Source organism: Papio anubis, chromosome 6, assembly GCF_008728515.1.
Source record: "Papio anubis isolate 15944 chromosome 6, Panubis1.0, whole genome shotgun sequence".
Lineage (NCBI taxonomy): Eukaryota > Metazoa > Chordata > Mammalia > Primates > Cercopithecidae > Papio > Papio anubis.
This window is the reverse complement of record NC_044981.1, coordinates 148,159,368-148,183,504: the sequence shown is the minus strand read 5'-3', so window position 1 is coordinate 148,183,504 and position 24,137 is coordinate 148,159,368. Positions and strand designations below refer to the sequence as shown.

Genomic DNA, 24,137 nt, shown 5'->3' with positions numbered 1-24,137 from the left:
AATATACTACTGAGCCTAGGTAATTTACAAAAAAAAGAGGTTTAATTGACTCACAGTTCCTCATGACTGGGGCGCCTTAGGAAACTTAGAGTCATGGCAGAAGGGGAAACATGTATCTTCTTTATAACGCAGCAGGAAACAGAGAGCATGTGAAGGAAGCAGACGGAAAAGAGGCCCTTACAAAACCATCAAATCTCGTGAGAACTTACTATCACTAGAACAGCATGGATGAAACCACCTCCGGGATCAGTCACCTCTCCCATGTCTCTCCCCCTGTAATCCCCTAGGGATTACAATTCAAGATGAGATTTGGGTGGGAACACAAAGCCTAACTGTATCATACCATCCCTGACCCCTCCCAAATCTCACGTCCTTTTCACATTTCAAAACCAATCATGCCTTTCCAATAGTACCCCAAAGTCTTAACTTGTGATGGTTAATACAGAGTGTCAACTTGTTTGTATTGAAGGATGCAAAGTATTGTGCCTGGGTGTATCTGTGACGGTGTTGCCAAAGGAAGATTAACATTTTAATCAGTGAACTAGGAGAGGCTGACCCACCCTCAATCCAGGTAGGCACCATCTAATCAGCTGCCAGCATGGCTAAGATAAAAAGTAGGCAGAGGAAGGTGGAAGGACTAGACTGGTTGAGTCTTCTGGACATCATCATTCTCCCATGCTGGATGCTTCCTGCCCTCGAACATCAGACTCCAAGTTCTTCAGCTTTTGGACTCTTAGACCTACCCTAGTGATTTGCTAGGGCTCTCAGGTTTTTGGCCACAGAATGCAGGCTGCATTCTCAGCTTCTCTACTTTTGAGGTTTTGGGATTCAGACTGGCTTCCTTGCTTATCAGCTTGCAGATAGCCTATTGTAGGATTTCACCTTGTGATTGTGTGAGTCAATACTCCTTGATAAACTCCCTTTCATATACATATTCATCCTATTTGTACTGTCCTCCTAGAGAACCCTGACTAATACATAACTAATTCCAGCATTAACCCAAAAGTCCAAGTTAAAAGTCTCATCTAAGACAAAGTAAGTACCTTCTGTCTAGGAACCTGTAAAATCAAAATCAAGTTAGTTGCTTCTAAGATACAATGGGGGTATAGGCATCGGTAAATGTTCTCATTGCAAATGGGAGAAATTGGCCAAAACAAAGGGGCTACAGGCCCCATGCAAGTGTGAAATCCAGTGGGGCAGTCATTAAACCTTAAAGTTCCAGAATGATCTCTTTTGACTCCATAACTCACATCTAGGGCATACTGATGCAAAGGATGGGCTCTCAAGGCCTTGAGCAGTTCTGACCCTGTGGCTTTGCAGGGTTCAGCCCCTGTGGCTCCTCTCATAGAATGGCATTGAGTGCCTGTGGCTTTTCTAAGTACATAGTACGAGCTGTTGGTGGATCTACTATTCTGCGTCCTGGAGGACGGTGACCCTCTTCTCACAGCGCAACAAGGGCAGTGCCCCAGTGTGAACTTTGTGGGGGCTCCAACTCCATATTTCCCCTTTGCACTGCCCTAGCAGAGGTTCTCCATGAGGTCAGAGCCCTGCAGCAGGCTTCTGCCAGGACATCCAGGTGTTTCCATACATCCTCTGAAATCTAGGAGGAGGTTCCCAAATCTCAGTTGTTGACTTCTGTGCACTTGCAGGCCCAACACCATGTGGAAGTTGCCAAGACTTGCAGCTTCCACCTTCTGAAGCAATGGCCGGAGCTATATCTTGGGCTATTTTAGCCATGGCTGAAGCTGGAGTGACTGGGACATGAGGCACCAAGTTCTGAGGCTGCACACAACAGGAGGTTAAATAGGCCAGGTCCAGTGGCTCACACTTATAATCCCAAAGCTTTGGGAGGTCAAAATGGGAGGGTAGCTTGAGGCCAGGAGTCAGAGACCAGCCTGGGTAACATAGCAAAACCCAGTCTCTACAAAAAATAAATATTAAAAAATTAGCCAGGCATGGTTACATGCACCTGAGTCCTAACTACTTGGGAGGTTGATGCAAAAGGTTACTCAACTCCAAGGGTTGAAGGTTACAGTGAGCTATGGTCATACCACTGCACTCTAGCCTGGGTAATAGAGCAAGACCCTGTATCTAAAGAAATAACCAAATGAAAAATAAAATAAAATTAGGTTAAATATATTTATCTCATGCAGTTAAGAAATTCTAATTCTTTATTTCTTTCAGGAAAAATGCATATACATATATGTTCAGAACAATCAATGTATTATTACTATTATATAAAATAATTATTTTTGAACAGAATACATCTAAAATATTATGCATTTAGCATGGTTCCAGAAGTCATCATTTAAGTCTGTCATCATTCTTAACTGAAATAATGTTTCACACAAATATTTGCAAAGAAAACAACTTGTCATTAAAAAAAAAATGCAAGAAACATAAGATAAACTATCGGTAATAAAAGAGAGGCTCTATAGAATATAGTATCATTCAAACTTGCTTCTCAGAGTGTGAATTGAAAAGGGAATGAGTTAAAATCATGAGGACAAAAAGATGGGCATGAAAAAACAAACAATACATCTCATTTTAGCTTTATCCATTCAAATTGCTCATGGGAGATTTGAATAAGTTGTTAGGTAAAATGAAGCATAATTTTCACTAACTCTTGTATCCAGTATTATTGTCAGCCATATGGGTCTCTAAAAAGTTTCTTCCAATAATATCTGGACATCCCAGGAATTGTCTCTCCTGTGGTTATACATAAAACCTATCATTTCCTCCGTCATCCATCAAGTGTACTATTTTTTTCTCTATGTTTTTTATTTTACCCATTTAGTTTTACAACTTTCTTTATAGTAAGTGCAGGAGAAAAGCCACTGTTTAGTTCTACCATATCACAACTGCTATTAAAATGTAAGTATCGTTTTTTTTTTCCTGAGACATTATTTCCCTGTGTCACCCAGGCTGGAGTGCAGTGGCCTGATCCTGGCTCACTGCATCGTCAGCCTCACCCTCCCAGGCTCTAGTCATCCTCACACCTTAGCTTCACAAGTAGCTGGGACTACAGGCATGTGTCACCATGCTGGACTGATATTTGTATATTTTGGAGAGACAGGGTTTGCCATGTTGCCCAGGCTGGTCTCCAACTCCTGAACTCATCAAGCAATCTGCCCTCCTCAGCCTCCCAAAGTGCTGGGATTATAGATGTGAGCCACTATGCCGGGTCTCTTTTTGTTTATTTTATTTCTGAGATTTCATGGACCTCTGTAGACTTAGATAGGAGTGTGTGGTGAGTTGAGCCTGGAGATCATTTTGATGTCCTTTTCTATCCATAATAATTGCCCTTCCTCTGGCTTCCTTTAGAAAGGACAGTTTCCAAGGGAGTCCCTGTCAGTCATGCATGTGCCTGCAGGAGGAAGCACTCCACTAGTTCACAGCAGTGCAAACTGCAACAAAGGACTGAGTGGAGGCTCAATAATATCAGCTCAACTACTATTAAGTAGGCTATAAATATGTCCTAGATGCTTTTGATTTTCAGTTGATCTCCTCATCATCCAAGTAACTCCTTACCTTCAAGTCAACTAAGGCTTAGAAAAGTCTTGCTCAAAGTCTCATAAAAATAAATTGTGGGAAAGTGATTAGAGCCCAGATGTGTTTGCTCCAGCTATAACAAATTGCTTCCAGGTGTGCAATTTTTTTTTTTTTTTTGAATTGTAGGCCTCTACTGGAAAAAATTATTTTCATATCAGGTAAATTCTACAAATTAGGCTCCTTTAAGCAAAGCAGAAACATACTAATTTGGTTTCTTTTCTTTATTATTTTTCCTTTTTTTTATTAACATAAATAGGGCAAGTAGATCTCTGAGCTAAAACTTGCTTCACAGATTAGTTTGGTACTGCTCAGGAGGCAGGTGACTGACTATTGTTTTTATGGCATGTAGTAACTTCTTTCTTTTGTGATAAAATGAGTATGTTAAATTCACTAATTGACTGAAATCAATAGATTAGAACATGAGCAGTCAAAAACAGAAAAATTCCTTTTTCTATTTGTTTCCCACATTTAACTTGAAATTCTCTCGGGTTTATTGCACTGAATCAATGCCACAGAGTACAATAAGGAAATAGTTTTATTTTTCTCGACAACTGCCTTTACCAGTAGTTTGGGAAATTTCCCTTTCCTAGTCCTTTTTTTTTTTTTTTTTTTTTTTTTTTTTTTTCCTGAGACAGAGTCTCCTTCTGTCTCCCAGGCTGGAGTGCAATGGCACGATCTTGGCTCACTACATGCGTCGTCCGTCTCCCAGCTTCAAGCTATTCTCCTGCTTCAGCCTCCCCAGTAACTGGGATTACAGGTGTGCACAAGCACGCCGAGCTAATTTTCTTGTATTTTAGTAGAGATGGGGTTTCACCATGTTGGCCAGGCTGGTCTCCAACTCCCAACTTCAAATGATCTGTCTACCTTGGCTTCCCAAAAGGTTGGGATTACAAGTGTGAGCCACTGCACCTGGCCCCCTTTCCTACTCCTAATGACAACTCATGGAGAGCCATAATTTTCTGTTTATTTTCACATTAAAAAAAAAAACTAAAAATTATCCCGTCCTGTCCAGTTACATTTTCTCATCCCATCTCTTTCTCTCCCGCAACTTCTCTTTCTCCTCACGTCATGCTTTACCCTTGCTCTGAGGGCCTGCGCTTGCTTTGCTGTGGCTCCAGGGGCCTGCGTGTGCCTTGTCCAGGTTCCAGGGCCCTGCACTGGGGAAACACACATACCTGATTCTACTCTTCACTGTGTTGTGATGTCTCCGAGAGAAGGAACTGGGGAGACAGCAGTGATTGTGTCATTCCAGCTACCTTTTGTAGATGGAGAGACACTACTAATTCCACTCTAGCAGGATCTGTTTTCTCTTGTTCCTAGTAGCTTCCGTTGGTGTGATGGTTTCCATGCAGATGGCATGGCTGGGTTTCTTGTGGACAGTGTTTGCCTTTATTGCAGGCTTCAGCATCATAAAGGACCTCCTTAGGCAGAGTCACACTGCCATCCTCAGTCCCTGCGAGTAGACCTTGCTCTTGGCTCCAATTCTGGGTGAGGAAAATCTCTCTCTTTGGCAGCCACCTAGGCAACTTTTTATTATGCCTGTTCTTTGACCTTTACTCTCCCTCAGATGGAACCACAGAAACCATCACTCTGCTTTCCAGATTTCCAATGACCATTTAAAACTGGGGAAACTATGGGATTCTCATTCTTCTAGATCCTACTTGTCCTGCTAATGTGAGCTTCTTTAGCAAGCTTCCCACTGCCAGAATTTTGCAGCTAACTGGCAGACACTAATGGCCACATCTATGTACCAGAACCAAATTGCAAGGAAGTAATCATGTTTTCTTGAGAATGTCCTTACTACACTCTGATGTCAATACCAGAGCGAAGTCACTTGATTCTTTAGCAGCAAGCCCCAAAGCAGGAAGTGAGGTACATGTCACCCTTTGTGCTATGCCCCCTCTCTTCAAACCTCTTGACAATATATACAGGTGGGTTGTGTGAGTAAAATATTCCATTCCCCATGGAAAGAAGAAAGGGCCACCGCATGTTTATTGACACTAAGAATAATTGAAATTATTTTTTTTTCCTAAATTGTCTGCCTATAGAGATAAAAGAAATTTCCTGGGTTGAGGGTAATAGCTGGGTTAGCAAAGCCATTTCTGTCAGTATCTTCAAAAGACCTAAGAGTTATCTTTTCCCTTTCTTCAAAATGACAAAATCATCAAGCTTTTCTTGTTTTGAGTCCACTCAGCATCACATAACACGGCATCAGTTGAATACCTAAAAACTTTGTGAGCAAGTTGACGGTATGTCTGTAAGACTGACTGGATGACCATACCTGATCATCAAATATGTCTTCTGGTCCTCCTGACAGGTGTATTTCTATAGAGAGATGGATACAACATGCTATCACAGCTCCATGACAGGTGCTCTGCAGCCATTCAATTCACTGCTTTCAACCTGTCAGCAAGCTCGATAAACTCTTTTTTTCCCCAAATACGACCTTCCTTGTAGATTTTTCTGGCCACCAATAATAAACATTCCATTGAATTATACTTCTCAAAGTAATTTTTCTGATGTTTTTCATTTTTTCTAATCATTATTCAGATTGCCTATACAACCTCCATGTTAATTTATTTTCCACTTATTTCCCAAGAATGGCCTCTCCACTAGGATTGTTGTTATTCAGTTACACAAAGCAAAATTGGCTTCTCACATAAAAAAGGATGAGTTTGTGTCCTTTGTAGGGACATGGATGCAGCTGGAAGCCATCATTCTTAGCAAACTATCACAAGAACAGAAAACCAAACACCGCATGTTCTCACTCATAGGTGGGAACTGAACAATGAGATCACTTGGACTCGGGAAGGGGAACATCACACACCGGGGCCTATCATGGGGAGGGGGGAGGGGGGAGGGGGGAGGGATTGCATTGGGAGTTATACGTGATGTAAATGACAAGTTGATGGGTGCTGATGAGTTGATGGCTGCAGCACAGCAACATGGCACAAGTATACATATGTAACAAACCTGCACGTTATGCACATGTACCCTAGAACTTAAAGTATAATAATAATAAAAAATAAAAAAATAAAAAAATAAAAATTAAAAAAATTAAAAAAAAATTGGCTTCTCAAAGGAAGTAGACAGAAAATTGTTAATAAATAGTCATTAGTACCATGAACACACACAGAAAGGTTTTCAAAGAAGTCTTGCTTATATTAATAGAGCTCTCTATACATGATGAACAAGTGACGCATGTTTCCTATATAATTGCTTTATATAGACAATATTTTATGAACACTCCCTAAATTTACCTTCCAATATGTATTTTTTAAAAACTAAAATACTCAAGACAATATATAAACATTAGGAAAATGTGAAGCCTATTTCTCTGCTCTTATTTGCAGGTCCTTGCTATATCAAAGTCTAAAATAAATTTCCACCGGTACTTTGGCTTTTAATAATATAAAATTAATTATTGTAATGCTGTCTTACCAAGAAAATGAAGTTTCAATTATATCTTTTATAGATACATACTTTGTAAATGTGCTTAGACACAGAAGAAAGTGGTGCACTATCCAGTTTAAATGGAGTTAAGTACAGTCATGAACTGCATAACATTTTGGTCAATGACAGACTGCACATATGATCATGCCCCCATAACATTATAATTAAGCTGAAATATTCCTATTTCCTAGCGACATTGCAGCATTATGCATATTTATGTTTGTGGTGATGCTGGAATAAACAAACATACTTCACTGCCAGTCACACAAAAGTATAGCACATAATTACATACAACACATTATACTATACTTGATAATGATAATAAGTGACTATGTGTTCCTAGTCATGTATTTCTGATGTATCTTTTATTGCTATTTTAAAGTGTGCTCCTCTTACTTATAAAAATAATAATGAACTGTAAAACAGCCTCAGGCATGTCCTTTAGAAGGATTCCAGAATAAGGCATTGTTTTCATAGGAGATGACAGTTCCATGCATGTTATTGCCCCTGAAGACCTTCCAGTGGGACAAGATGTGGAGGTGAAGACAGTGATACTAATGATCCTGACCCTGTGTAGGCCTTGGGTAATGTGTGTGTTTGTGTCTTAGTTTTGAACAAAAAATATTTAAAAAATAAAAATATTAGAAATTAAAATTAAAAATTTTTAAAAGTAAAACAAAATTAAAAGTGTCTAGAATAAAGACATAAAGAAAATATTTTTGTACTGCTGCACAGTGCATTTGTATTTTAAGCTATGTATTACAAAAGTATCAGAAAGTTAAATTTAAAAGTTTATAAAGTAACAAGTTACAGTAAGCTAAGGTTAATTTCTTAGTAATGAAAGAAAAATAATTTTTATAATTTTAGTGTAGCCTACATGTGCAATGATTTTAAAGTCTACAGTTGTGTACAGTAGTGTCCTAGGCCTTTACACTCACCACTCACTCACTGACTCACCAAGAACTTGCAGTCATGCAAGCTTCATTCATGGTAGGTGTTCTGTACAGGTATACTATTTAAATAATCTTTATATCATATTTTCACTGAACCTTTTATGTGTTTAGCTATGTTTGCATACACAAATACTTATGTTTGTGTTAAAATTGCCTGTGGTGTTCAGTGCAGTAACATACTGTACAGGTTTATAGTCTATGAGTAATAGGTTATACCATGTAGTCTAGGTATGTAGTAGTCTATACCACCTAGGTTTGTGTAAATAGACTCTGTGATGTTCACATAACAATGAAATCCTCTAATGATGCATTTCTCAGAAGATATCCCCATCATTAGGCAATGCATAGCTGTATAAGTCTCTGGCCAATCTCTTTATCTACACAGAAAGACACAGTGATTTCATTACTGCAATTTTAGTGATCACCTTCTGTTTAAAATCTCAAAAGCTTTAGCAGGAAAGAACAGGTCCACAACACGCAAAAAAAGCAATAATTGCAGTAGCACCAACCAAATAGCTAGTTAGAGGCAATAAGGACAAATTGGTTATACTCTAGTTCACTAGACCTTAATAAAGGCGATAAGAGACATGAATGCATTGCCTTAATTTCTCCCTCCCTTTATGTAACACTACCCCTGCTACCTAGTTCTACCTCCCTCAGCAGACTCTAATGTAGTTAGAGAGTTACAATACTAGACAATATTGACTGCATTTAACTAACAATTAATCTCTATTACTCAGAGGTTAGAAGTTAAAAAACAATCATCTGTATCAGTGATTTTGGCAGAAGATAGGTGCTGAATCATGTAAGGCTTTTTAAAGGAGGAGAATAAATTCTTAGCTATATTACAATCCAAACACTATTGTGCAACCATATGACAATCCTTTCTTTCTAAAAGAAACAGTGGATCACAGAGGATTTATGTTTGCAAAAGTATTTTATATATATTTTAAAACATGTCACTTAATAACACGTTTTCATTTAGATTAAAGTTTTAAAGGTAGTTATCTGCCATCAGTGTTGTTTCTCAATTGATAGAAATAAAATCATTCTTACAATTATTTTTTGACAGTGATTTTTTATGAAATGTGTCTCTGTTTAAAAAATAGTCATTTTCAAATTTCTAAGTTTGAAAATAGGTAAATTTTAAAAATATATACATAAAGCTATTTGGGAGGAATTAAAAGGTATTTAAAATTCAAGATAATAGACACCTGTTTTAAAAAACCTCCCTTGAAATTTTTTGTGCTGTGAAAAAATCTGTTTTATTATGCAAATGATGTTTCATTTATCTGCTTATACCTTTTGGTAATGTCTATAATTTAGCATTAGCAAATAGTTTTTTTTAAACGCATCAGTTCATGCCTTTCTTCACCCTCTCTTTAACTTTTTTCCCACAAAAAAAAAAAAAAATGCAGACTATACCATAATATAATACAAGCTGTTTTCCCCCACCTTAGTGAATCATTGCTTTTACTACACGTGTGAGCGCTGTTTGCAAAGCTGGGAATACTCTATTTTGGCAGCCATATGAACCTCTGATAATCACCTGCAGGTCTTATGGCTTCAGCACAGTCTTACATTATGGTAATGAAACATTTCAATCAGACAAAGATGAATTTGAAGAAAATAAAAGAATATTTTCCTGGCAACATTGACATTTACCTAGGTGCAAAAATGGTAGACAGTCACCCTGGCGCCTTGGCAATGCAGATACCACATTCTGCAGTTTTGCCTTGCTGAATGCTTCTTTCTCAAGTCCATGCACATTAAAAACAAACAAAAAAAAGAAACAGAAAGGAAAAGCAGAAAGAAAATAGTTCATTCAAGTGGTAAATTACTCTTCCTGGGGAAAAAACTTGAATTTGACCAGTATACAAATGAGATGTGGAATCACAGACATAGATTTTTTTTTTTTTTTTAATGAATTTCTTCATGTTCACTTGACAGAGACTGATCTCTGCAGTTGTAGGGTATATTCATTTTCCACTTCTTATGCCTCAGGAATTCTCTCTATTCACTTAGAATTAGCTTAGTAGAAATTTCCAAGGGAAGTTTTGGATGTTCCATTAAAAAGTTTCCATGTTGACTTTAGAAAACGAAAAAGGCTTAACACAACCATTTTAATGTTTTTCTGCTGAGAGTGCCGAAGTCTCTCTACAGGGTTTTTATGGGAAGGAAAGCCACAAAGTATAACTAACAGAGGCAGCCTGAGCCAGCTGTCAATCCTAAATCTATCATGACATTAAAATTCAAAGTTAAAGGGTTAAATATTAGTATTTAAACCTTTAAAACATCATTTTAAAGTTTAAATTTATAATTTTAAAATTTTGTGAAAAAACTCAAGAATATGTCAGAGGCGTTTGAACCAGAGCAACTCCATCTTGAATAGGGGCTGGGTAAAATAAGGCTGCGACCTACAGTGAGTCACAGGGTGAGATGGGAGGTCAGCATAAGATACAGGTCACAAAGACCTTGTTGATAAAACAGGTTGTGGTAAAGAAGCCAGCCAAAACCCACCAAAACCAAGATGGTAACAAAAGTGACCTCTGGTCATCTTTACTGCTCATTATCTGCTAATTATAATGAATTAGCATGCTACAATGCACTTCCATCAGCACCATGACAGCTTACAAATCCCATGGCAATGTCAGGAAGTTATCCTATATGGTCTAAAAGTGGGATGAACCCTCAGTTCTGTGAATTGCCCACCTCACCTCTTTCCCAGAAAACTCATGAGTAATCGATCACTTGTTTAGCATGCAACCTAGAAATTACCATAAAAATAGCCAACCAGCAGCCCTAATGGCTGCTCTCCCTATGGAGTAGCCATTCTTTTATCCCTTACTTTCTTAATAAACTTGCTTTCACTTTACTTTATGGACTCACCGCAAATTATTTCTTGTATGAGATCCAAGAACTCACTCATGGAGAATAGTTCGGGACCCCTTTCTGGTAACAAATATAAGAAAATAAATTTTAAATTATCTCTTTCTAGTGATGACCACAGTATCCTTTTGCTGTTTTGATGCATAATATATGCGTACACACAGATACATGTATGATTGACACTGTTTTCCTATTAAAACTAGATCCACATCAAGTGCATTAAAAATATACTATAGATTTAATGAATTTTTTCTATATTAAATCTATGAAATCATTTTAATATGCACATAATATTCTTAAATTTATTGTATTTTTCTCCTATTTAACGTTGTTGTCTAATGTAATTATACTTTCATATAAATCTCTGGCCCTATGTCTTTAGAAAACTTTTCAACTAAAGCATAACATCTGGTAGTGTCAAAGAAAAATTGCACCAGACAAGTTAAAGAGGCAAGGAAGACTTTATTCAAGATGATTGCAGTAGGGCTCAAGAGAAATAAAGAGAGACAGACTGAACCCAAATCTACTGAAACACAAAGCCAGAGAGTTTTTAAGGCTAGGATGAGCTACTGAAAAATTATTGGTAACAAATCTGCATTTGTTCCTTCTAAATAATTTTTTTTTAAATTGGAAGATTTTAGGGAAAAAAATTGCCATTTTGATTAGGTTATCTGTGCTTGCTAATTGGTACTAATGGAAAGTAGGCTCCTCCCCTCCCACAGAGAGGAGAGGATAGGGCACTGTCTTTCTTGATGATCACATTTCAAAGGGATGATTCCAAGGTCCACACGAGAAAGAATCCTGGGATGTAAAGCCATCCAGAAGCTAAAGGAAGATTTACATCTCAGTGTTGCAGAGAAAATAATTTGGTTTCAAGCTTTCTAAAGTAAATGCTCTAAGGAAAGGAAGATCAAGGACCAGAGAAGAAACAGGTGTATAGTGTAGTCAAGCCAAGGGGAACTTTTAAGGCCATCTTGCTCAGTAACAATCTATATTGTGAAACTGAACATTGCATTTAAGTATTTTCCTTATAATTTATGTGCTAAATCTTGAGTATCAGAGTGTTTGAATATAAATATATAATGCCAGGAAAAAATTATGCAGTTTGTTGATGAAAAGTGTCAAGCTCTGTAAAATATTTGAAGAGAATTATTGTGAGCCGGATATGAGTGACCAATGGACTGCAACACAGCCTTGAGAGATCCTGAGAACGTGTGCCAAGGTGGTTGGGCTACAACTTGGTTTTATACATTTTTATACATTTAAGGAGACATAAGGCATCAGTCAATGCATATAAGATGTACATTGGTTGGGTCTGGAAAGGTGAGACAACTTGAAGTGTGGGGAGGGACTTCCAGGTCATAGGTGGATTCAAAGGTTTTCTGACTGTCTGTTGGTTGAAAGAGTTTTATCTAAAGACCTGAAATCAATAGAAGGGAGTGTCTGGCTTAAGATAAGAGTGTGTAGACACCAAGGTTCTTATTATGCAGATGAAGCCTCCAGGTAGCAGGCATCAGAGAGAACAGATTGCAATAGTTTCTTATCTGACTTAAAAAGGTGCAAGACTCTTAATACTCTCCTGGATTAAGAAAAAGACCTGGAGGGAAGGAGATTTTCTACAGAATGTAGATTTTTCCCCACAAGAGACAGATTTGTAGGGCCATTTAAAACTATGTCAAATAAATATATTTTGGGGTAAAACACTTGGATTTCTATCAGGGCCTGCTGTCTATCATGTTGGTATCGCATGTTTACAAAGATGCTCTTTGTCAGTCTGAAGGTCTCTTTTTTAATGTTAATACTGGTCAGCTGTGCCCGAATTCTAAAGGGAGGAAGGTATAATGAGACATGTCCCACCACACATTTCCATCATGGCCTGAACTACTGTTTCAGGTTTGCTCTTGGCCAAGAGGAAGGAGTCCATTCAGTTGATTGGTGGGCTTAGAATTTTTTTTTTTTTTTGGTTTATAAGGCAAAACTAACATGGCTCAAATGAAATAAATGATCAGAAAGTGCTTAACCTTCTACATGAAGTAAATATACACTACATGCCATATGACAAGTTATAGATGAGCTTCCAAGCACAGTTTCAGAAGCACAATATAAGAATGCTACAAAAATGGTTGCTGGAGTAAGAAGCTTCTTCAAACATCATTTAAAGGAAGGAATTCATAAACACATTCGTCTTTATGGAAATATCCCACTAAGCAATGAAATCTTAATAGGAAAAAAATGGTTTGTGTGAATAAAGCCATTAAAAAATCCATACAAGGATTTTTATAATTAATTCTAGAAGATAACATTTCAAATAAAGAAAATTTCAATGACATTTTACACATGGTAAATTAGTTAAAAAAAAAAGTTCAGTTGCCTTCCTATCAGTTTCTCTTTTTGTGAGAAACTCAGCAGTATAACACCTATCTCCTGTATTTTCACTCCTTATTAGTCCTGAGTTGGTTTAATCAAGATAAATAAAGTGAAAAATAAAATGAATCCTGAATAGCATTTTCTTTTTGTCTACTCCTTTCTACCCAAATGCTCTTGATTTATTAATTGAGTGTCATAGCCTCTTATTTCCCTAGGCTTGCTACATAGATTATAAAATGTGGAAAATTTGGGTGTTTTCAGTTTAGGTGACTTTCTTCTTCCTCCACCCCAGGCTCTGCCAATATCCTGAATGCACATATACATGTATACACACACATATATGTATCTGTATATGTGTATATTTCACATATAAACATATTTTCATAAGACACACATATGTAGAAATAGAGACAGTGAAGATATAGATACAGAAACTGTTATATACACATAAACTATACACATATACATTTTTATACACTTATATATGTTGTCTATACTTTATCTTTATCTATATCTATGTTAGCATGTATAGCTTAATTTTGTCCATATTAAGGGACTAAGTGACTAAGTTGGCTGGACTTCCTGGGTCAACAGGAACTTTCCTAAGGGGACTTTCTCCTAAGCAAAAATCAGTCATAGCTGCAAGCTAAGGGATTGAAACTTCAACCAATCAAAGGGGACTTTCCCCTAAGCCAAAATGAGTCACAGCTACAAATTAAGGGATTGAAACTTCAACCAATCATATAGGGAGTTTAAGCTTTAGCTGCAGCCTGATGTTTTTAGCCAATCAGGCCTGGCAACCCACAAGTGGATAGAAAATAAGCTAATCCTATAGGACAGAAAAAGGAAAAGGGGAGGAGTCAAAAGGGGATATAAGCATAAGACACCTAAGCCAGAAACAGCAACCCTTCTGGGTCCCCTTCCACTGCATGGAAGCTTTATTTTCACTTTCGCTTTAATAAATCTTGCCACCACACATTCTTTGGGACTGCATGCTTCTCTAATTGAGCTGTAACACTCGCTGCTGCAGTCCAAGGCTTCATTCTTTGCAGTCTATGGGACCACGAACTCTTCAACTGAGAAAAACCTTCAATCCGAAGACTTCTCATCTCATATCTGGGGGCCTGTCTGCGATTTCTCCAAAGCGCTGAGTAACATCGGACCCCTTTCACTTGCTATTCTGTTCTATCTTCTCACTAGAAATTGAAGGAAAACACTGGGCACCTGTCGGCCATTTGAAAGTGACAAGCGTGGCCACCGAACTTAAGACATGGGTGTGAGGCTTTCTGGGAAAGGGCTGTCTTACAACCCCCGGCCCTCCAGGCTGGGCACGTTGGTTTTCCTGGACCAGTTCCATCTTTCTCTACCTTTCCTGGGAAAAGTCAAGGGCTGGATAAAGGTGGAAAACTGTCCTCTCAAACTCCCAGTACTGACCTGGTCGAGGATCATGGCACAGTGAGAAGTCGCTACTCCCCAGCCAACCATGAGTGTGTTCCCTGCCTTTTCTGACCCATGTCTTCTGGGTCCTAATGTCCTCAGAGAAAAATTTATTGAGGCCCTGTTCTCTAGGATCTTTCCTACCCTTGAGTCTAAGAATCTTTTGGCTAGGAGCCTAAGTCGAGTGGGGTGGCAATCCAAAGACCCTTGCCTATGGTGCCCTCAGGCTTATTCTTATGCAAATGGATATCAATATACTTATATGGGAACTGTCCCTCATAACCTGTATCCTAGGCACTCTCTGGGACATCAAAAGGCATGCCAGTGGCTGATAGAAGGCCTAGGACATTTTTCCTTTTGTTGCCCTAAACTTACTCCAGATTGTAGAGGCTACTTTAATTACCACATTTCCTGTCTGGGATCAGTGATTAGAACTGTGGAACTTCTCCACTCAAAGCAGTTGGATGTATGGGACGAAAAAAATATAATGGACAATAGGTCCCCCAATTCAAGTCCAAAGGTAAATAAATATTCTTAGGAGGGCAAATAGGAGACAAAATTCGGGTACAAAAAGCACTGCTCCAACCTTGGTCCTCCAATTTGCCGCTGTCTACCCTAGAACTGTTGTGCTTCGGTGACACTTTCAAGGAATTTATCTTGCTGGGACAGCTCCAAACCCAGGAATATGCTAATTGGCACCTGGTCTGTGAACTCAAAATACATCCCGAACATAAGACGTACTCGCAGGTGCAAAGGCAATTGTAGGCATGCTGGTAAGGAGCCACTAAAATCCAGTAGCCCCAGCCCCCTTTTTTTGTGGCTAGAAAAGGGTGAGAAACAAGTGCGGACAAAACTGCTACATCAGTAAGAACAATTAAATCCGATAAGCAGGGTTCCATGAGTGTTAGCGCACCCTGGAAATAAAAGGGCACTAGAACCGTAGAGGACACCCTAGGGCTAGTACTTACTAGGGGATGACTAGGGGTGTGGGGACTCCTAATGTTCTCCTTTCAGATGAGAGACTTTCCCTCAAAAGCGAAGCCACCCCTGAGGTATATTCTGGATAACTGGGACCAATTTGACCCTCAAACACTGAAGAAGTAACTTACATTCTTCTATAGCACCGCCTGGCCACAATATCAATATCCTTTTCCCAGAGGACAGCCATGGCCACCCAAGGGAAGTATGAACTATAATACCATCCTACAGCTAGATCTCTTTTGTAAACAAGAGGGCCAATGGAGTGAAGTGCCATATGTTCAGGGTTTTTTCTCATTAAGTGATAACCCACAATTATGTAAAAAATGTAATTTACATCCTACCAGGAGTCCTCAAAGCCTACCCCCATACCCAGCTCTCCCCATGGCTCCCCCTAGTAAGGACTCTTCTTTGGCCCTAATGGCCCAAAAGGAACCAGACTAAAAGACAGTCAAGGAACTGAAAAGTGCCAATGGTCCTCAACTGTGCCCCCTCCAAGCCATGGTAGGAGGAGGAGACTTTGGCCCGGCACGAGTACATGTCCCCTTTTCGCTCTCAGACTTAAAACAGATCAAACTGGACCTAGGAAAATTCTCAGATAATCCTGATGGATGCATACATGTCTTACAGGGATTAGAACAATCTTTTGATTTAGCATGGAAAGATATTATGTTGTTGTTAGGTCAAACATTAACTCCCAATGAAAAAGAGGCCACTTTAGCTGTGTCCTGGAAGTTTGATGATCTCTGGTACCTAAGCCAGGTAAATGATAAAATAACATCAGAAGAAATGGAACAATTCCCCACAGGCCAACAGGTGGTTCCCAGTGTGGATTCCCATTGGGACCTCGATTTGAGGATGGAGACTGGAGTCGCAGGCGTTTACTGACTTATATACTAAAGGGATTAAGAAAGACCAGAAAAAAAAGCCAATAAATTAGTCAATGATGTAATGCAGGGAAAGGAAGAAAACCCTAAGGCATTTTTAGAGAGGCTAAGGGAGGCATCGAGAAAGCATATCTCTTTGTCATCTGACTCTATTGAAGGCCAACTAATTTTAAAGGATAAGGCTATCACCCAGTCAGGTGCAGACATTAGAATAAACCTTCAAAAGTCTTTCCTGGGCCTACGCAAAATTTGGAAATGCTATTGAATTTGGCAACTTTGGTGTTTTATAACAGGGATCAGGAGAAGCAGGCTAAACCAGACAGATGAGACAAGAAAAAGGCCGCTTCCTTAGTCATGGCCCTCAGGCAGACAAACTTCGGTGGCTCTGAAAGAAAGAAAGGCTGGGCAGGCAACACACCTAACAGGGCCTGTTAATCAGTGCAACTTACAGGGGCACTTCAAAAAGGACTGCCTAAACAAACATAAGCCACACCCTCGTCCATGTCCCTTGTGCCAGGGGGATCACTGGAAGGCACACTGCTCCTGAGGGTGAAGGTCCTTTGGGCCAGAGGCCACTAACCAGATGGTCCAACAACAGGACTGAGGGTGCCCGGGGCAGCGCCAGCCCATGCCATCATCCTCACAGAGCCCCAGGTAAGCTTAACCACTGAGGGCCAGGAAAGTAACTTCCTCTGGACACTGGTGCAGCCTTCTCAGTTTTACTCTTCTGTCCTGGACAACTATCCTCCAGGTCTGTCACCATCAAAAGGGTCCTAGGACAGCCAGTCACTAGGTACTTCTCCCACCCCCTAAGTTGTGACTGGGAAACTTATTTTTCTCACATGCCTTTCTTATTATGCCTGAGAGTCCTACTCCTTTACTAGGGAGGAATATATTAGCTAAAGCAGGGGCCATTATATACTTGAATATAGGAGAAGGAATACCTGTTTGCTGCCCTCTACTCGAGGAAGGAGTTAATCCTAAAGTCTGGGCAGAGAAAGGACAATATGGACGAGCAAAAAATGCTTGTCCATTTCAAGTTAAATTAAAGGGTCCTACCTCCTTTCCTTATCAAAGGCAATACTCCCTCAGACCAGAAGTCCAACAAGGGTTACAAAAAATCGTCAAAGACCTAAAAGCACAGGGATTAGTAAAGCCATGTAGCAGTCCATGCAACACTCCTATTCTAGGCATACAAAACCCCAGCGGACAATGGAGGTTAGTGCAAGACCTCAGAATTATCAAAGAGGCAGTTGTTTCTCTGTAGCCAGTTGTACCTAATCCTTATACTCTACTCTCCTAGATATCAGAGGAAGCATAATAGTTACAGTCCTAGATCTTAAGGACACTTTTTTCTGCATCCTTTGGCATCCTGACTGTCAAATTTTATTTGCCTTTAAAGATCCATCAAACCCAGCATCTTGGCATATCTGGACTCTCCTGCCATTCATTATTGGGGCTGGGATACTAGGAGGACTAGGAACCGGCATTGGAGGCATTACCACCTCCACCCAATTCTATTACAAATTATCACAAATGTTAAATTATAACATGGAATGAGTCGCAGATTCGCTGGTCACCTTACAAAGCCAGCTTAACACTTTAGCAGCAGTAGCCCGTCAAAATCAGAGAACCTTATATTTATTAACAGCCGAAAGAGGTGAAACCTGTCTTTTTCTAGAAGAGTGCTGTTATTTTGTTAATCAATGTGAAATTGTCACCAAGAAGGTTAAAGAGCTTCAAGACTGAATTCAACACTGGGCACAAGAGCTCCAAGAGACAGGACCTTGGAGTATTGTCAACCAATGGATGCCCTGGCTTCTCCCTTTCTTGGGACCCTTGATGGCTATTGTGATGCTGCTTATCTTTGGATCCTGCATTTTTAACCTCCTTGTAAAATTTGTCTCTTCCAGAATAGAATCCATGAAACTGCAAATGGCTCTACAAATGGAGCCCCAAATGACCACCACTAGCACCTACTATGGAGGACCCCTAGACCGACCCGCCAACGTGTTCTAGTACCACTACACCGAAGACTCCCCTCCTGAGGAAACCTCAATTGCAGAGCCCCTTCTATGCCCCAGTTCAGCAGGAAGTAGGTAGAACGATCATCACCCAACTTCCCAACAGCACTTGGGCTTTCCTGTTGAGAGGGGGACTGAGGAACTAAGTGGCTAAGTTGGCTGGACTTCCTAGGTCAACAGGGACTTCCCTAAGGGGACTTTCATCTAAGCCGAAATGAGTCATAGCTGCAAGCTAAGGGATTGAAACTTCAACCAATCAAAGGGGACTTTCCTCTAAGCCAAAATGAGTCACAGATGCAAACTAAGTGATTGAAACTTCAACCAATCATATAGGGAGTTTAAGCTCTAGCTGCAGCCTGATGTTTTTAACCTTTCAGGCCCGCCAACCCACAAGCGGATAGAAAATAAGCTAATCCTATAGGACAGAAAAAGGAAAAGGGGAGGAGTCATAAGGGGATATAAGCATAAGACACCCAAACCAGAAACAGAAACTCTTTCGGGTCGGAAGCTTAACTTTCACTTTTGCTTTACTTTCGCTTCAATAAACCTTGGTGAAGCACACTCTTTGGGTCAGTGTGTCTCTCTAATTGAGTTGTAACACTCGTTGCTGAGGTCCACAGCTTCATTCCTTGAAGCCCGTGAGACCACGAACCCTTCAGTTGAGAAAAGCCTTCAATCGGAAGACTTCTCATCTCAATATCACTTCCTTTGTAAACATAATTCCTAAGTTATTCACATCATAGATATTTTTCACTCCCTGCTAACAGGTAAAAAATACCAAGCCTTTAGGGACTTTTTTTTTTTTTTTAATCTACACTAAAACTGTTTCATAAAAATAAATTATAGTCTTTGTTCTTTACTGAATCTTTTAATTATCGAATTCTAATTCCCATTTTCTTTCTGATGACAGCAGAAGTCACTTCCATATACTAGAATTTCAAAAATGGACTGTAACCTATAGGTAAGATTTCTTATTTCTGAACAAGCAGAAGAATAAGAAAAATGATTTAAAAAAAAGATTTTAAGGATACAGAGAATTTTACGTTTTATGCTATTTCATCTAGTCTTGATTGCTATCTTTCCTTAAACTGTCTTAATAGTATAAATCTGCAATTTATGATGCAAGAAACATGATTATATAGAACCATAATCATCTCAAAATCATTTTCACATTCACCTCAATAGAGGGTTGCAATTTCATACAGCTATGGAAATTAGTGTTGGTTATAGGACTAGGAGGAAGAAGAATGACACAACTAGAAAAAGTTACACCAAACTATTAAATGGTCTCATAACATTTCAAATCCAATCCCCTACAACCTATAATCTTTTCCTGGGCTTCTGGTACTTGTGTACTTGAATGTGTATTAAATGGAGAATTCTGGAAAATTTAATCACTTATCTTTTTGAAAAAAGGGTAAGGAAAGAAAATATAATGTATTTAGGGCCTACTATAATCCACACACATATTCTCACCTACTCTTTCTTAGAACTTCATCTATCAACACATAATATTTAAATACATTCTCTCAGCATGCTCAGGGCAAAAACCACAGCCATCTGTATCTCTGGATGGACCATGACAATATCCTCTTGATCCATTCTGTGCTTCTGCTCATCAGCTTGCAGTCAGCGTTTGTTTGAAATGTCAAGCCTGACCATTCAACTACCATGATTGAAACTCTCTGAAAGCCTTCCATGGCCTTTGGACAAAGTTAATCCTCCTTTGTAAGGAGCACAAGACCCTTGGAATTCTATAGCCTGATTTAGTCTTCATCTCACACCAGTAATTTCCTCATAATCTATGCTTCCCCCTTTCCAGACATTCTGAGCTTGTTTCAGTACCTTAAGGGTGTCTGTTCTCTCCTCTCTTTTGGATTTTGCATCTAAATCAGGCCAGTGCAGTGTGGACAATATCCATAAACGTAGTAGGTATGATGGTTAAGAACAAAGATGCAAGAGCTAAAATGTCAGGGTCTGAGTTCTAGCTCTGCCTTTCAACATTATATAAGCTAATTATTTTTCATCTTCAATTATACTTTTCTTATGTGTAAAAGTCAAAATCAAAATAATAATAATAACAATAATATTTTACCTCATAGGCAGCTGTCTGGTATGAGAAAGAGCATGTAAGCCATGGAGAACAATAACTGGTGATAGTAGGTATTTAATAAGTGTTGGCTATTATTTTTATAAACAAAATGCTTTGTATGAGGAGAGAAATTAGGAAGTTCTTGTTTTTCTTTAGATGAGGCAGGAAGGAGGAGAGCTTGTTGCCTAAGGTAGAATTGATGTGGAGAATCATGAATTTATACTATTAATTGAAAAAGATCCTCTATCGGAAAAAATGTTTTCCCCTGTAGCTAATTTACTCACAGAAACAAAGAAACTAAAGGGATTCTAATTCTCCTAGTCCCATCAACGTGATCATCTGGAATAAACTGTAATATCAGTTCTAAAGTTGAAAGGAGAAGAACATTTTAAGATGAGCCTAGGGGTAATCAGATTCTTCTGAAATAGGGAAAATTAAAAGGTCAATTATACTTAGAATCTTCCCAGTGCTATTTTATGTCAAACATACAAGTGCTGCCTATGGAATAGTCTTCACAAGTACCATCACTTTAATAAAATACCTACCTTTATCTTCCTTATACACACATTATTCCAAGTTCACATCTGAGTCATTCTTCATGGTAAGAGCTAATCTCATTTCCTCATACCTGTCACTGAATCATGTTAAATATCTCAATAAGAATAATTGCCTCACAGTTAAATTTCCCTGGCCTTTCTGCTTACAAAAAACTGATTTTTTTTTTTTTTTTTTTTTGCCACTCAGAAGCAGTATCTCCTAGATAACTAACTTATTCTGTAGAAAAGTATGCATGTTATTTTCATGTAACTAAACCATCAAATGGGTTCCAATATAACTTTTAAGGTATTTAATCTATCATATCAAGTTACCTTAATGAGGACTTTTGAAATATGGTCTCATTTCAGTAACTTAACTTTTTCTTTATTGTCTTGCCTCGTTATATAAAGAAATAATTGAAATATTTTGGTTTTCTCTCTGTCTCTTTTGTGTCTGTCTGGCTGCCTGGCTCTTTCTCACTCTCTCTGTCTGTCTGTCTCTTTCTCTCTCTCTCTCTCTCTCTCTCAAAGAAAGACAACAGAAAAGCTAACTTTAATATCTTGAGTTTCAGTGAGCTGACTGATTGATGCGCTTGTGAATTCTTAATAAGAGAAGTGTGCATATTCATAGTGATGTTTATTAATTCATAAAGCAGCTGCTCAAAGGCAGCTAGTGGAGAACGACTCTTCTCCCACAGAATCCTCTTGGCAGTGATCAGGTCTCTCCCCTTCCTGGTCGTTTTGAGTGCAGCCTTAGCATTGAAAACTGATGGCCTTTTATCTGCCCTGGGAAAGGGATCTCTCCTGCCAGCAGAAGGCCACAGGGATTGGAGTTTCAGATCTAAATCCCCCAATATGTAGAGGCTGAAATAAAAAACTTAATGAGACTAGTAGAGTCCACAGCTCATTTTGATTATTTTTAATTGTTTTCAGATGCTGCCCGGCATGCTTCGTTTAGTTCTACAATAAACAGAACATACAGCATGGTGGTGGATCTCACTAGGGACCCAAAGAAAGCATCCCACAGGAAATGATGAAAAATATAAGAGCATTATATGTATTGGAGCATGGACCAGGCAGATGAAGTGGAAAACACAGGGGAGGGTAGGACCAGTTTCCGTGCATCCTCTAGTTGGAGATTCACAGGGAGCCTCATTTTAATTCTTACCATCACTCCTGAAATTGAAATTCAGTGAATAAACACTGAGGCCCACAGTTAAATCCACCCAAGCTGGCTGAAACTAGTCTTTACTAGGCTTCCTTCTCCTAAAGTAGTTCCTTCTTACCCTTGGGGAAAAGGATGACCACCTATTAGAGGTATTTGAGACCTCAACATACACAAAGTTACAGAATATTTGCTAATAATCTGAGAGGACTTGTTACACCAAAAGCACCTCCTAGCATCCTGATCTGAAATGTGAGTCAACATTTATGAAGTTGCTCAAAGATTTAATTGAAAACTCCCAGAAGCCACTACTGGATGTTACTGAAGAGCATACTATTCAAAAAAATTAAAATATTTGCTTTTAATGTCTTTAAAACATCTCATCATTTTGTCCAGAAGACCAAGACATTATCATTGAGGCTTAACTGCATAGCATTTCTAATACCAAAACGCATTATAGGAGTTATTGAACATAACATTGAAGTATTTGGCTGCAAGTGAAAATCCTTTTAATTCCATGTGCAATGATTCTCGACTCTACACACAGGGAGCAGTAAAGACTTAAAAATGATGTCCAGTTCCCACCCCCGAGATCTACTGAATGTGAATATCTGTGGATAAGACTTGGGTATGTTATTTTTTACTTAAAAGTCTCCCAAGTAATTCTGATGTTTCACCATATTTGATGCCCTCTGACTCATAAATTCGGTACAATCCCTCCCCAACATATGTACTCACAAAAGAGAAATATACATGTGTGTATATATATAAAGAGAGAAATGTATATTGTTTATGAATGTGTTTGTGTATATATGTATATATATACATAATGTGTTTATGTATATATGCACATATATAAATAAATGTGTTTATGTATATATGTATATATACATAAAAGTGTTTATGTACATATGTACATATATACATAAACACATTCATAAAGAATGTATGACAGAGTTATAAACAAATATATTAAGGGTGGCAGATATACTGACTATGAGCACTTGCCCCCACCTGGGCACTCTGGCTCTGATGTGAATGCAGTGATAGTGGCTGCAAGTGATAAACTGTGTAGGTGCTCTGGAGGGCAGCCACGGGCCATCATGGTACCTGGCCTCTGAAGGCTGTGTCTGTTCTCCAGCCTATATCACCTTTTTCCCTGAAATGTGTATTTTATGCTACTTTTTCCTGATAACAAAAGTAATAGTCATTAGGAATAATTACTGAAGGCATAAAAATAAAAACACAAATTACCAGTGTTTTAACATTTCAAAAGTGATGATCCATATATTGGCATATTTTCTTCCATTTTTCCATCCATATATATATGTGTGTGTGTGTGTGTGTGCGTGTGTGTGTGTGTGTACACATTATTGCAGATGGTTTTTTTTTTACTAAATATTACATAACTAACATTTCCATTGTCCATTTTTCATGTCCATCCCATTAAATACTGTTTCAACACATTTTAATGAATATAGTTTTCCCTTTCCCTTATATTTACATTCTATAACTTACCAAGAACCTATGGAGACTATTTCTAATGTTTTCTTTTATCAATAATAATTCAACAAATGTTATTCTATATAAAAATCATATATATAAATCTATATATAATTATTTCTGTCTCTGTTTCTTTTCTTTTTTGTTTTTTGAAACATAGTCTCACTCTGTCGCCCAGGCTGGAATGCACTGGTGCAATCACAGTTCACTGCAGCCTCGACCTCCTGGGCTCAAGCGTTCTTCCCTCAGCCCCCTGGACAACTTGGACTACAGGCGCTAGCCACCATGCCAAGCTAATTTT

At 38.7% G+C, this 24,137-nt stretch overlaps 1 long non-coding RNA gene across 1 annotated transcript; it reads left to right on the top strand.

Moving 5' to 3' along the window:
* Positions 1 to 16,664: 16,664 nt before the first annotated feature.
* Positions 16,665 to 23,153, top strand: LOC116275376. The gene is made up of 3 exons (XR_004184435.1): positions 16,665 to 19,307; positions 19,454 to 19,501; positions 22,102 to 23,153. It is a non-coding gene; the product is annotated as an uncharacterized LOC116275376 (long non-coding RNA).
* The last annotated feature ends 984 nt before the right edge of the window (positions 23,154 to 24,137 follow it).